The 14,031-nt window shown below is 39.7% G+C and overlaps 1 long non-coding RNA gene across 1 annotated transcript; it reads left to right on the top strand.

Annotated features, from left to right (window-relative positions):
- The first annotated feature begins 1,705 nt into the window (after nucleotides 1-1,705).
- Nucleotides 1,706-4,307, top strand: LOC311514514. Its single transcript, XR_014709897.1, has 3 exons — nucleotides 1,706-1,855; nucleotides 2,036-2,115; nucleotides 3,423-4,307. It is a non-coding gene; the product is annotated as an uncharacterized lncRNA (long non-coding RNA).
- Nucleotides 4,308-14,031: the final 9,724 nt, after the last annotated feature.

The raw sequence follows: 14,031 nt of genomic DNA on the forward strand, positions 1-14,031 counted from the left end.
TTTCATCCTATTTATTTAGACCATTTCTCCAGTTTGACAAGATCATTTGGAATTCTAATCCTGACCTCCAAAATGCTTGCGACCCCTCCCAGCTTGGTACCATCCACACGCTTGATAAGTGTGTTCTCTCTGTCATTATCCAAACCATTTATAAAGATATTGAAAAGAACTGGACCCAGAACAAATCTTTGTGGGACCCCCATTTGATATGCCCTCCTTAAGTGTGAACCATGGATAAGTACTCTGAGTACTGTTTTCCAACCAGTTGTGCAACCACCTTATGGTAGGTTCATCTACGCTATATTTCCTGAATTTGTTTATGAGAAGGTCATGTGAGACAGTAGCAAAAGCCTTACTAATGTTGAAATATATCACATCTACTGCTTGCTCTCCCCCCTGTCCCCCACCCCAGCACATCACTCAGCTTGTTACCCTGTCAAAGAAGTATATTAGGTTAGTTTGACATGATTTGTTCTTGACAAATGTATACTGACTGTAACTTATCACCTTATCTTCTAGCTACTTACAAACTGATTATTTGCCCCATCATCTTTCCATTCACCATAGTTAAGCTGACTGGTCTATATTTCCCTGGAATGTCCTTATTCCCCTTTTTATAGATGGGCAACTATAGTTGCCCATTTCCAGTCCTCTGGGATCTCTCCTGTCCTTCACAAGTTCTCAAAGATAATCACTAATGGTGCAGAGATCTCCTCAGCCAGTTCCTTAAGTATTCTAGGATGTATTTCATCAGACATTGCCAGCTTGAAGACATCTAATTTCTCTAAGTAATTGTTAACTTGTTCTTTCCCTATTTTAGCCTCAGATCTATCCCATTTACACTGCAGTTCACTAGGTTAGTTGTCTGATCACTGCTAATCTTTTGGGTGAAAATGCCTTTTTGTTTCAGTTTAACATTTCAGCCATTTCTGCATTTTTTGTTATTGTCTTTCCCTCCTCACTGAGTAAATATAGAGATACAAAGTACCTATATTTACCAAAGTTTACTTCTTAAACACACACACGTATATATCATGCACAGACGCAATGTGAGTGTACATCATATGCAAGTGGCCCTTTCCTAAATGATTGCTAGAGGCCTGAGATCAATTTGAAAGCAAGGAATGATTTCATATGCTGTGACAAGTTGAGTCAGAGACATAAACAGCCCTTGGCTTATATTCTTCCATTCCTCTTTTGACTACTGTAGTTAATGACATTGGCTTGCCCAGTACGTCTCTGGGCAAACCAGCTTTTTTCAGCTGCACAGAAGTGTATGAGTGTACTTAGCCTAAAGGTTATGTGACCTTCTGATCAGCTGCAACTCAAGCGACTGCCAGAAGTGCCTGTGTAGCTGAAGCACAATACTGAAGAACAAAAAGAAAAAGAATTTGCCTCCAAGGTCATCTTGTATCCCTAGTTTAGCAGGCTACAGGATATGGAGGGTACACATGTGATGTTGTGGGAGGAGGGGCGTGAAATCACACTGAGGTAGGTTTAGATGTTCTGTTGACAGGTTTAAATGTTAAGCTGAAACCAAGTTCTCTCTTCCTTTCCTTCTTTTACGTTTTTTTTTTTTTTAAGGCTATGCTATGCAATGCATGACTCACAAGCTTTGAAGACATGCCCATGGAAATAGTTTTAGTTTGCAGAGACTACTTCTGTCCTCCACACCTTGTCATTCTCTTCCTAACTGACAAACACTGCTCTCTGAATGCATGTGAACAGTGGTTGCGTGACAACTGCCTCTCTCTAGCTGACTCAGTTGTAGCTTGATTCTTTCCGGCTTCTTTTTCTTCATTCTAGGCTGTAATCGCCAATGTCTGGCTTGTAGTACTTTGGTCACTCCCAGAAGGTAGGACCCTGTTCTGTTTTCTGTTTCTCTCTTAGTTAACTCTTCAACGCATATCCAGTCCTTGTGCAAGTATGATTACTGATCTTTTGTACCAGTATTTTACTCTTTTCAGCTCTGCACTTTATTTATTTTTACTGCCTTCACACCATGCAAGGCCTCAATTTCTTTTCATCTGCTTAGTTTGTAATTCATAGAAAGAAGGAATGGAAGGTGATTGCAATTTCTTCTTGAGCAATGGCAGCATTTGGAAAAAGCAAATGGTGAGCATCGTTAGGTCCTACTGTTACATTCCTCTTTCTAAATTTTCTTTTCTGAGAGCTGAGTGTATGTTGCATGCTGCTGCATTGGCCTCTGAATGTAAAACAGTCTAACAACTAACAGCACCACAAGACTCATGCCAGTTATATACATATTACCCTGCACAATAGAGCACATCTGTTAAAAATATGTGAAAGACAGTCTTGACAAAATGTTGCACTTCAGAAGAATATTGTTGTGTAAAGGGCTCTGTTATCTGTAAACTCTGGGATTTGATTTATCACCATGAGAAACTTTTCAGATAATTTAGTCAACAGATTGCTTACAAAAAGAGGGCATTTTTCCACAGTTCATGGGTAGAAATAGATAATGGGTATTCCCTGCTTGGCATATCTATAGCCTTTAGTGATGCCAAATACCATGTAGGAATCATTACGTGAACATTTTGAATTTAGATAGATAAAATTATGGTGAGGTTTTGATTTAACTGGCCATGTCTGATTTTGTAGCATAATATTATTCAAATGTCTATTTATGCTTGTGTACATGTCCTGGAATAACATTGCCATTACATTACAACATCTCCATTGTAAATGCTTTCCAGCAGGAACAAGAGAAGCCAGTATCCTAGCCAAGAAACAGACTTCAGCAGGAAGTGATCTCAGCAGGCATACTCTTCACTTCTGGAGTTAATTTTACTTGAGCCAAAAGTCAAATGAGGACACATCTAAGCATACAAACTAGAGTAAATAAAATGTGCTATGTATTAAATGAAAGTCAGCCAACAAAGGACTTCTAAAGTACATTAGGTTCTCTTTCTTTCATCAGTAATACACACTTCTGCAATGAAAACTGGTTCTCTGTTTTTAATATACACACTGAAGTGATACAGCACCATTTAGCTGGAAAAGTGTTCCAGCCAGTCTCTACTGAGATCTAAACATGTCTGTGGACTGAAAGCTGCTTTCGTTAACATGCATTTTTTCTTCACATGGAAAAGTCTTGTAAAAACATATGCAGTGATATGTAGCCTTGTTATGTATGCAATCTGAATTTCTGCCATTGAGCAGACAAAAAACTTCTGTTCCTGCTCCTCACACAAAAACAGCATGTGAAAAGCTAAATTATAGTGTTTTCTTCCCCATAACTCTGACACTATCAAGCAAAAGGCTAACAATATGTGTACCTATATCCTGGTGATTTACAATTGTTCACTTCATGTTTTTTAGTGATTTCAGGATGGTTTATGGATCATGTTGTCTATGAATATTATCTTTAATTACATAATCATATGCTATTTTTTCTACAGGGCTCATCTCATTCAGTGCACAGGATGGACGAAGCTGACTGAATGGGCGGCTATTCAATATTTTGTGGTATCTTCGGTGTTCAATGCATGGCCCTATGCCTTAATTGCCTATGTAAACCCAGCTCTGAATACAAAATGATTCATTGTCTCATGGGCTTTTCAATGGCAATCAACACTGTAGCACTGGAGTGCGTCACAGACATTAATTCATTTATCTTCACAACACTCTTGTGAGATAAGGTGTTATTCCCACTTTACAGATGGGTAACTGGGGCAGAGACATAAATGGGAGGGACATAGGTATTAATCTAGAGGCAGAGCTAAATGGCTCACACACATGTCATTTAAATCACTTTTGTTCATAGGGATTGAGAGACCCTTGTTGCAACATTGAGGGAAAAAAGATCTATGTGCTTCTTATGGGTTATTCCAAGTTAATAAACAAAATTAAAATTAATTAAACTTCTAGCTAAAGCTAGAACTTGTACTAAACTAATTGAGAATTGAACAAGTCAAGTCAACAAATCAATAAATAATTATACAGTCAGTCATAAGGCCAGAAGGGACCAGCAGGTCGTCTAGTCTGACCTCCTGAATATCATGGGCCATGATATGGAATGGAATCAATAATCAGTCAAATCATAACATGAACACTATCAAGATTCAAATCATGAAGATGTCATAATACATACTAACCCCAGAAACCTAAAGAAGTGTAGTTTATTTCTCAGCCTGTTAAAGCACTATTTAGACTCCTTGAAATTTACCGCTTACTGAGTGACGTATGCAGTTGGCTTTCCTATTACCTACTTTCCCCACCTTGAAACAGAGTGGTCAGTAATTGAACTTATATAAAGCTACAATAAACTAAATCTTTCTGATAATTGCCAGTGAATGTGCTCTTTAAATCAGAAGAGAATGATGGAATGAATAAACAGTTTATTGAAGTCTTTAAAGAGAGTAAAATTCCCAGATGGAAAGTCTTGATTTTAAAATGCACTTTTTCATATTTGATTTCTGCTCTATTATTATTCTGTAACACTTTACTCTTAGGGCCCCTCATGAAGAATGTATGTGCTTTTCTGAATGTCTTTCATGCCTAATAGATAGGGCATGATATTAATAAAAAAGCGTTAAACATGAAAACTATTTAATTAGCAGTGATTCATTCAAAAAGTTAACCTACTCATGGTAACTTCCCAAACCTGCTAGGCAATTGGAAAACACAAGGAGCAAAAATTATATTACATAAAATTTCTGGAAAATTGGCATTTTTGTGTTAAAGCAGCATGGGATGTATTTATAAAATCAAAGCATTGAAGCTTTTCAAAATTTCAGATTCTATCAAAATGATAAAGTGGTGACAATTAAGATTTCTCCAACAGGAGTCTTTCCTGTGACTTCAATGAACTTTGGTTCAGGACCTCAGTGAAACATAACATCTTCAAATGTTTGATCCAGATAAGAATTCCAAATTCAGAAGTGTGGATGATTACTCAAACCTTATTCAAATGTATGAAGTCTGCAAACCAGGGCTGAAAAAATTGTATAATAAGAGGGGCTCTCTTACAAGAGTTATAATATTCTGTCAGATGGGCTGGAAATATCCCCAAATAACTCCAACCCTCCTCCAATCATGCACTCATGAAAAAGCTGTTAATTTGTCATGTCATCCCAAGAACAGTTTTTCCCCTCATGAAATCTCAACACTTCCAATTCCAGTCAAAAGCATGAAGTGCAGAGGAGCATGAAAATGAAAAAGAATGGGGTGGGAGAGAAGCTGAATATTTGCAAACCTCAAAAAATGTTCACTTTGAAATGTGGGCATGCCTTATGTGCAGGGGGGAAAGGAAATATTTACAATAGTTCACATTACCAGTATGGTTTCAGAGTAGCAGTCGTGTTAGTCTGTAACGGTAAAAAGAAAAGGAGTACTTGTGGCATCTTAGAGACTAACACATTTTTTCTAAGATGCCACAAGTACTCCTTTTCTTATTACTAGTATGGCTCTTTGTAAAAAATAAAAATAGCTTTCATGGACTCAGGAGACATGCTTAACTTTAAGCACAGGGAATGTCCCTTTGAAGGCAATGGAACTATTTGTCAAAGGGTACTCACTTACTGCAGATGGTGTCTCCTCATGGTTGCTCTGAGGAATAGCTCTCTTCCAGGTTCAACACCTTTCCTTGCAGTCTCTCAACCCATTGTCTTCTCTCTGGCTTCCTCTTCATGACTCAGTCCTCCAGACAGGTCACATGTGGTATCCCCTTCCAAGGTATCAAATCTCACCGGACCAGCTCTCCGTGCAATGCTACTCCATCAGTGGCTGGTATGGGAACCCAGGCAGACCCACTACTCTGGGTTTCACCCCAGGGATCCAACAACATGCAGCCAAGGTCATCTCAGTCTCCACCCTGTTGTTCTCTCCCTGGACTACTTCCTACAGTCTTTCTTCTCCCCCTTCTCTTTTCTGGGTATGCCCTTTCCTCAGGGCCAGGCTTTCTGGGTCTACTCTTTCCCTGGGTTCCTTTCTTCCCCCTCTAATACACAGAAGGTGGCTACAGACTTGTTCAAGTTGTCTGTTGTCAACTTCCTGGCTTTATACTAGCCCAGCTCCACCATCCAGTCAGGGGCTGCATCTCCAGCCTAATGCCCTCATGTCTGGCCTATCACATGAATTGGCCCTATCTCGGCTTCCTTAACCCTGTCAGTGCTGGTGTGGGGTGAATACCCCATCACACTGCTCATAAAATTAAATACAAGTGTAAGTCTTTGCTGGATCAGGGCCTTAGTCTCCATTTAGTGGACCAATTATTATGGGTATTGACTTCAGTATTGCAACATTATATACACCATATAACCTACATATTTTATTCATGGTGAGCATTACCATCACTGCCATGCACCAATCCCCTAGACCTCCTCCCCTCCTAATGTACAATTTTTCCATTTGCTTAATATGCAATCATACTCTAGTTCCAAATACTAGTTCAGATGAACTAGAAATAGCACTGGTAGGAATTACTGCAATTTTGTCCACTAGATGCAAACTCTATAGCCAATCTGTCACTTGGAAGAGGGAATGATCTATTTCACCTTCAAACACTTCCTCTGATGATGCAGATCTAGTACTGATGGACTCTGGAGAAGGTCGTATCCAGATGTTAGAGTTAGAATCACAGAGTTTAAGGCCAGAAAGGACCACTCGATCATCTAGTCTAACTTTCTGTATATTACAGGCCACCAACACCACCCAGCACCTGCAGATTAAACCCAACAACCAAGTCACCACAGATGGCTTTGTGCAATAGGGAAATTTCAGAAAAAGTAGTGAGAAATTCTCTGTAAAACCCCTTTCTTCCCCAAAATATACAGAAATGTAAAACAAAGCTAACCAATCAAATCTGTAAACATGAAGGTACAGCTGTACTGACAAGGAAAATGTTACAAATAGACCCAGGCCAAACTTTCAAAACAAAGCAGGGTTTTGTTTCAAAGCTGAAACTTAAACCAGGTTCACCAAAATGTTCACTAGGGTTTATGAACTCTCCCAGAAATTGAAGGCCCAAGTCTTAGAAAAAGTGGGCCATTAGATAGTTTCAGATAGAAATCATGCATTATTCATTATTCTAGTTATGACTTAAAGCGAAAAGAAGGAAGACTGATTGAGTGATTTGGGTGGAGCTTTGCTTTGGTTTTTTTGGTTGTTTGAACTCAGAACTGAAAGCAAAACTCAGAAGATGTGAATCCATATGAAATGAACCCCCTTTTAACCAAATCTGCTAAGATTTACAGTACTGTAGTTACAAAGCCAAAACCAGAAAACCACGGAAAAAATTGTCTATAACATCAGAAGAACGAGCAGGAGATTTATAAAAATCATCCTGGAAGAGTCAAACAATAAATCTACCTCTCTTCTAATAGCATCACCACTAAAATATGCTAATTTGCTATGTTATAGGGCATAGCATCTCTCCAATTTCTTACACTACAACTAGAAATGACACAAAATTTTTTGGAATTTAGGAGTAAGAAGTTAGGCTGATTTCAGATGCCACCACTCAGAGGGGCCCTAATCTGGCAAAGACAGCTGAACAGGTGGAGCCCCTGCACAAATGTGGAGTCCAGTTGAAGTCAATAAACTTCAAGTAGGTGCAAGCGCCCACCTACATGGATACTTTTTTAGGATAATAGCCTAAAATATTAATGTAATTACAAGGCATCCAATGAGGTTTGTTAATGTACTTTCAATTCAAATAATAAAACCATTTGAACTTTCCCAACTAGAACAACAAGTGAGTCAATGTTTTAAAGGTGACTAACCTCTGTAATCCATTGAATGTAAAATGTGTTATTTATAATTACTAAAAATTGATACTGTAGGTATTTCCACAAACCAATGACAAATTACTAGCCAGTGTACAATAAAAACATAATATTCAAGTGTTTACTTTGTCTTTTTAATAATATACCTAAAGACACCATCAGTGTCTCCACTGTTGACTACCACACTCCCACTATCTTCTCACTGTCAGCACTGGCATCTTCTCTCACCACCTCAGCACAAGTTCCACATTCCACTGTGTGAACCACCATCTCTCTTTGCCTTGTCTTTGTCCTCTCTGCTTCTCTGTCTTCTTCTATTAAAGGTCTTTCTGTAAAGATATCTTTTTTCTCTTGTATAACTTCTTTTTTCTTTTAAGTGGATTTTGTCTTGTTTTGTTCCTTATTTTTCTATTCTCCTTCTTCAACATCTCTTTCTCTCTCACCATCCCCTCCAACTCTGATGGCTTCTCATTTCTTCCACATCCCTTTAACAGCCTCCCCCCAATTATAATCACCTCTCCATTGCCCTACGTATGGTTGACCTATTTCTACCACTCATTCCCACTGGACTGGCCAGGAGCACCTCCTGGGAGCAGAAAAGAAGGCAGGCAACCCCTGGCTGCACTGGTTTTTCCTTCTCTCCAGGAAGGACTAATAAATATACAGTTGGGTAAGGGGCTGTTCTCTATTACATTAGGTGCTCCTCCTCTCACCCGTTTCCTACTTTATCTTCCCTCTGCTCTGTGATTTCTGGGCCTGTCAGAGGCAGAGGGAGATCAAGGGCGTCCTCAGAGGGCAGAGACAAAAGCTGGGGCAATTGCACTGAATCACTGGCCAACATTTACTGAAAGCATGTCTTGAAAAGATTATACCATCACTTGAAAGCTATTAAGGAAGATTGTTTCTCCTAAGTGGTAATGATGGATCTTGGCTTGGCCCCTAGAATTCCCATCAGCAACAGAGAAATTCAGACTTTTTGACTCAACAATTATGCATATTTCCCTAACGATCTTGTCTTTTTGGTCAGTGCCTTTCAGCACAATTAGTCTCTATATCTCATTGCTGATATAGGGAGATGTGGTCCCAAAACACCATCAATACAGGGAAGAGACAAGTACTCAATAAATTTAAATGAAAAATTAAAAGAACGAAAAGATTGCTAAAAAAATCACAAAATTCAAACATAAAATTCAACTGTATTAATATATATTATTCATTAATATATTTAAAATGATCAAACCTTAGCTATGAGCTGGGTAAATAATGACAAATTATATTTTTCCAAATAAATTATTCCCTGCATATTACACATTTCATCAACTGAGTTTTATGACATATTATTAAACCATCTCTACTTCTGATGGTGTAATACACATGTTGCAGACATGGGAGGAGTAGAAGATTGGAGCAACTAAGTGCTATGTGAAGATATTTTCATGCTTAGTTAAACCCAAGTGAAGCCACTAAAGAATTTAATATACTTGAATTGTAAATTCTGTCTTGTTATGCCTCTAAGGTTACAAACATCCAAGATGACCTGAAGGGGAAATGAAGATTAGGTCTGTGTCCTCTTTTGATTCTTTAGGATGTAAAAAGAAAGGTCTTCTTCTCTTGGCCTTCACCCTGTAAAAACTGTTTTTGTTCACACTTGTTTTTCACAGTAGAAATTCTATCCTGCTTTTTCCTGGAAAATTCTAGAGAAGAACTGATAGGTTCATATCATTTCAAATGCCAAGCAATTAATTGAAAGGAAAGTACTTTTTATTCAAACTGTTTAAAAGTGATTTTATTTATTATTTTAATATCATTTAACTCAAACACCTGAGACAGAGTTGAAGGAAAAGCTCCTTGTTAAAGATTCAGTAAGTCCACCCCTGCAGTGAATAGCTAAGTCCATGCTGCAAACGTTTACACATGCTTTGCTTTGAACAGGTCTATCATCCCAGTGAACTCAATGGTACTGCTCATGCATTTAAAGCTAACCATATACATAAATGTTTGAAGGATTGGGGCCTAAGAAATCTTCCAGTCCTCATATCTAGGTCCTCCAGTCCAAGGAGACCTCCAGCAAAGCAGGGAAACTAAAATTTAACTTTGTGAACAGGGTCCGCTAACAGGGAGTTTCGAGAGGGAGTTCTACAGGTGAAGGAGGAGCAAATATGGGACCCTTGGGGTAAATGGCTGTCTGTAGTGTGTGTTTGTGTTTGGGGGTTACGTGCTGTGTGCTGAGCTTGTGTTTGTCTGTCTGTCTGTTTGTTTGTTTGAAGGACCATGTGCTGTGGCCAGCAGGTGGAAGCTGTGAGCTTCTAAACAAGGTTAGAAATCTAGAAGCCTCTCTTCATTGGCTGAGCAGGGCTATCAAGGAGGCCAGGGCGCTTTGCGGACAGGGGCCGCAAATAGGGAGTTTCGAGAGGGAGTTTGGAAGGGGAGTGGGAAGGGGGCAAGGTACACTTGCCATTCTTTAAAACCTTTACACTAGACTATAATCAAAACTTCTTGATTTAAACAAAAACCCTATCATTAACCTAGGTAACTGTAGGAGAAAATGCAGGCAGAAGCCCAGCAGCAGAGTGGGGCTATCATTACCTGCCCTGTGGGTGGGTGGCGTATGTGTGCATTCGGTGCAAGGAGCTCCTGGCCCTCAGAGACCGTGTACGGGCTTTGGAGGCCAGGGTGGCAGAACTGGAGGAGCTAAGGGAGGCAGAGAGGCATGCTGATGAGGCTTTCTGGAACACTGTAGATTTGTCCCACCTCCGGTCAGACAGCCCCTGTGCTGTTAAGGAGGATGAAAGGCCCAGAGAAGGAGAGCAGTCAACAGGAACCGAGGGAAACCTTCCCATAGTTGGGATCCTCCTTCCAGGTGATGTTGGGGTATCCTCTCGCACTGAGGTTACCTCTCTGGGGGAGGGAACTCCAGTCATTAGGAAAACGCAGGTGTTAGTAAGGGGAGATTCGATCATTAGAAACATAGATAGCTGGGTTTGTGATGACTGGGAGAACCGTATGGTGACTTGCCTGCCTGGTGCGAAGGTTGCGGATCTCTCGAGGCATCTACATAGACTTATGTGCAGTGCTGGGGAGGAACTGGTGGTCGTGGAACATGTAGGGACCACTGATATATGGAAGGGTAGGAGAGACGTCCTGGAGGCCAAATTTAGGCTGCTAGGAAAGAGACTGAAATCCAGGACCTCTATGGTGGCATTCTCAGAAATGCTACCAGTTCCATGCACAGGGCCAGGTAGGCAGGCAGAGCTTCAGAGTCTCAATGCGTGGATGAGACAATGGTGTAGACAGGAGGGGTTTAGATTTATTAGGAACTGGGGAAACTTTTGGGACAGGGGGAGCCTATACAGGAAGGATGGGCTCCACCTAAAACAAGGTGGATCCAGACTGCTGGCACTTAACATTAAAAAGGTTGCAGAGCAGTTTTTAAACTAAGAGATGGGGGAAAGCCGATTGCTGCAGAGGCGCAAGTGGATCAGACAGAGACTTCTCTTAGAGGAGAATCTACTGATAGATTTCAGAGTTCAGAGTAACAGCCATGTTAGTCTGTATTCGCAAAAAGAAAAGGAGTACTTGTGGCACCTTAGAGACTAACCAATTTATTTGAGCATAAGCTTTCGTGAGCTACAGCTCACTTCATCGGATGCATAAAGTGGAAAATACTGAGGATGTTTTTATACACACAGACCACGAAAAAATGGGTGTTTATCACTACAAAAGGGTTTTCTCTCCCTCCACCCCACTCTCCTGCTGGTACTAGCTTATGGTTTTAGTCAGGAGGAGAGGATGGAAGAGGACAAAGTATAGGCCAGATCAGATGAGAAACATTCATAACAAAAGAATCTGACACATCAGAAAAGGGCAGACAAATAAACAGTGACAAGTTTTTAAAGTGCTTGTACACAAATGCTAGAAGTCTAAATAATAAGATGGGTGAACTAGAGTGCCTCGTGTTAAAGGAGGATATTGATATAATAGGCATCACAGAAACCTGGTGGAGTGAAGACAATCAATGGGACACAATCATTCCGGGATACAAAATATATTGGAAGGACAGAACAGGTTGTGGGGCAGGGCGAATGGCACTATATATGAAAGAAAATGTAGAATCAAATGAAATAAAAATCTTAAATGAATCCGCATGTTCCATAGAATCTCTATGGATAGTAATTCCATGCTCTAATAAGAATATAACAGTAGGGATCTATTATCGACCACCTGACGAGGACAGTGATAGTGACAATGAAATGCTAAGGGAGATTAGAGAGGCTATCAATATAAAGAACTCAATAATAGTAGGGGATTTCAATTATCCCCGTATTGACTGGGTACATGTCACCTCAGGATGAAATGCAGAGACAAAATTTCTAGATACTTTAAATGACTGCTTCTTGGAGCAGCTGGTACAGAAACCCACAAGGGGAGAGGCAACTCTCGATCTAGTCCTGAGTGGAGCGCAGGATCTGGTCTAAGAGGTAACTATAACAGGACCGCTTGGAAATAGTGACCATAATATAATAACATTTAACATTCCTGTGCTGGGAAGAACACCTCAACAACCCAACACTGTAGCATTTAATTTCAAAAAGGGGAACTATGCAAAAATGAGGAGGTTAGTTAAACAGAAATTAAAAGGTACAGTGACTAGGGTGAAATCCCAGCAAGCTGCATGGACGCTTTTCAAAGACAGCATAATAGAGGCTCAACTTAAATGTATACCCCAAATTAAAAAAACACGGTAAAAGAACTAAAAAAGAACCACCGTGGCTTAACAACCATGTACAAGAAGCAGTGAGAGATAAAAAGGCATCTTTTAAAAAGTGGAAGTCAAATCCTAGTGAGGTAAATAGAAAGGAGCATAAACATTGCCAAATTAAATGTAAAAATGTAATAAGAAAAGCCAAAAAGGAGTTTGAAGAACAGCTAGCCAAAAACTCAAAAGGTAATAACAAAATGTTTTTTAAGTACATCAGAAGCAAAAAGCCTGCTAAACAACCAACGGGATCCCTGGACGATGGAGATACAAAAGGAGCACTTAAAGACAATAAAGTCATCACAGAGAAACTAAACGAATTCTTTGCTTCAGTCTTCATGGCTAAGGATGTTAGGGAGATTCCCAAACCTGAGCCATCTTTTGTAGGTGACAAATCTGAGGAATTGTCACAGAGTGAAGTGCAACTAGAGGAGGTTTTGGAATTAATTGACAATCTTAACAGTAACAAGTCACCGGGACCAGATGGCATTCACAAAGAGTTCTGAAAGAACTCAAATGTGAAATTGAGGAACTATTAACTATGGTTTGTAACCTGTCCTTTAAATCAGCTTCTGTACCCAATGACTGGAAGATAGCTAATGTAATGCCAATATTTAAGAAGGGCTCTAAAGGTGATCCTGGCAATTATAGACCGGTAAGTCTAACGTCAGTACCGGGCAAATTAGTCGAAACAATAGTAAAGAATAAAATTGTCAGACACATAGAAGAACATAAATTATTGTGCAAAAGTCAGCATGGTTTCTATAAAGGGAGATCATGTCTTACTAATCTATTAGAGTTCTTTGAGGGGGACAACAAACATGTGGACAAGGGTGATCCAGTGGACATAGTGTACTTAGATTTCCAGAAAGCCTTTGACAAGGTCCCTCACCAAAGGTTCTTACATAAATTAAGTTGTCATGGGATAAGAGGGAAGATCCTCTCATGGACTGAGAACTGGTTAAAACACAGGGAACAAAGTGTAGGAATAAATGGTAAATTTTCAGAATGGAGAGGGGTAACTAGTTGTGTTCCCCAAGGGTCAGTCTTAGGACCTATCCTATTCAACCTATTCATAAATGATCTGGAGAAAGGGGTAAGCAGCCAGGTGGCAAAGTTTGCAGATGATACTAAACTGCTCAAGTTAGTTAAGACCAAAAGATCTCAGAAAACTAAGTGATTGGGCAACAAAATGGCAAATGAAATTTAATGTGGATAAATGTAAAGTAATGCACATTGGAAAAAATAACCCCAACTACACATACAATATGATGGGGGCTAATTTAGCTACAACTAATCAGGAGAAAGATCTTGGAGTCATCGTGGATAGTTCTCTGAAGACGTCCACGCAGTGTGCAGCGGCAGTCAAAAAAACAAACGGGATGTTAGGAATCATTAAAAAAGAGATAGAGAATATCTTATTGCACTTATATAAATCCATGGTACGCCCACATCTTGAATACTGCGTACAGTTGTGGTCCCCTCATCTCAAAAAAGATATACTGGCATTAAAAAAGTTTCAGAAAA

Source organism: Lepidochelys olivacea, assembly GCF_965140295.1.
Source record: "Lepidochelys olivacea isolate rLepOli2 genome assembly, chromosome: 1".
Classification (NCBI taxonomy): Eukaryota; Metazoa; Chordata; order Testudines; family Cheloniidae; genus Lepidochelys; species Lepidochelys olivacea.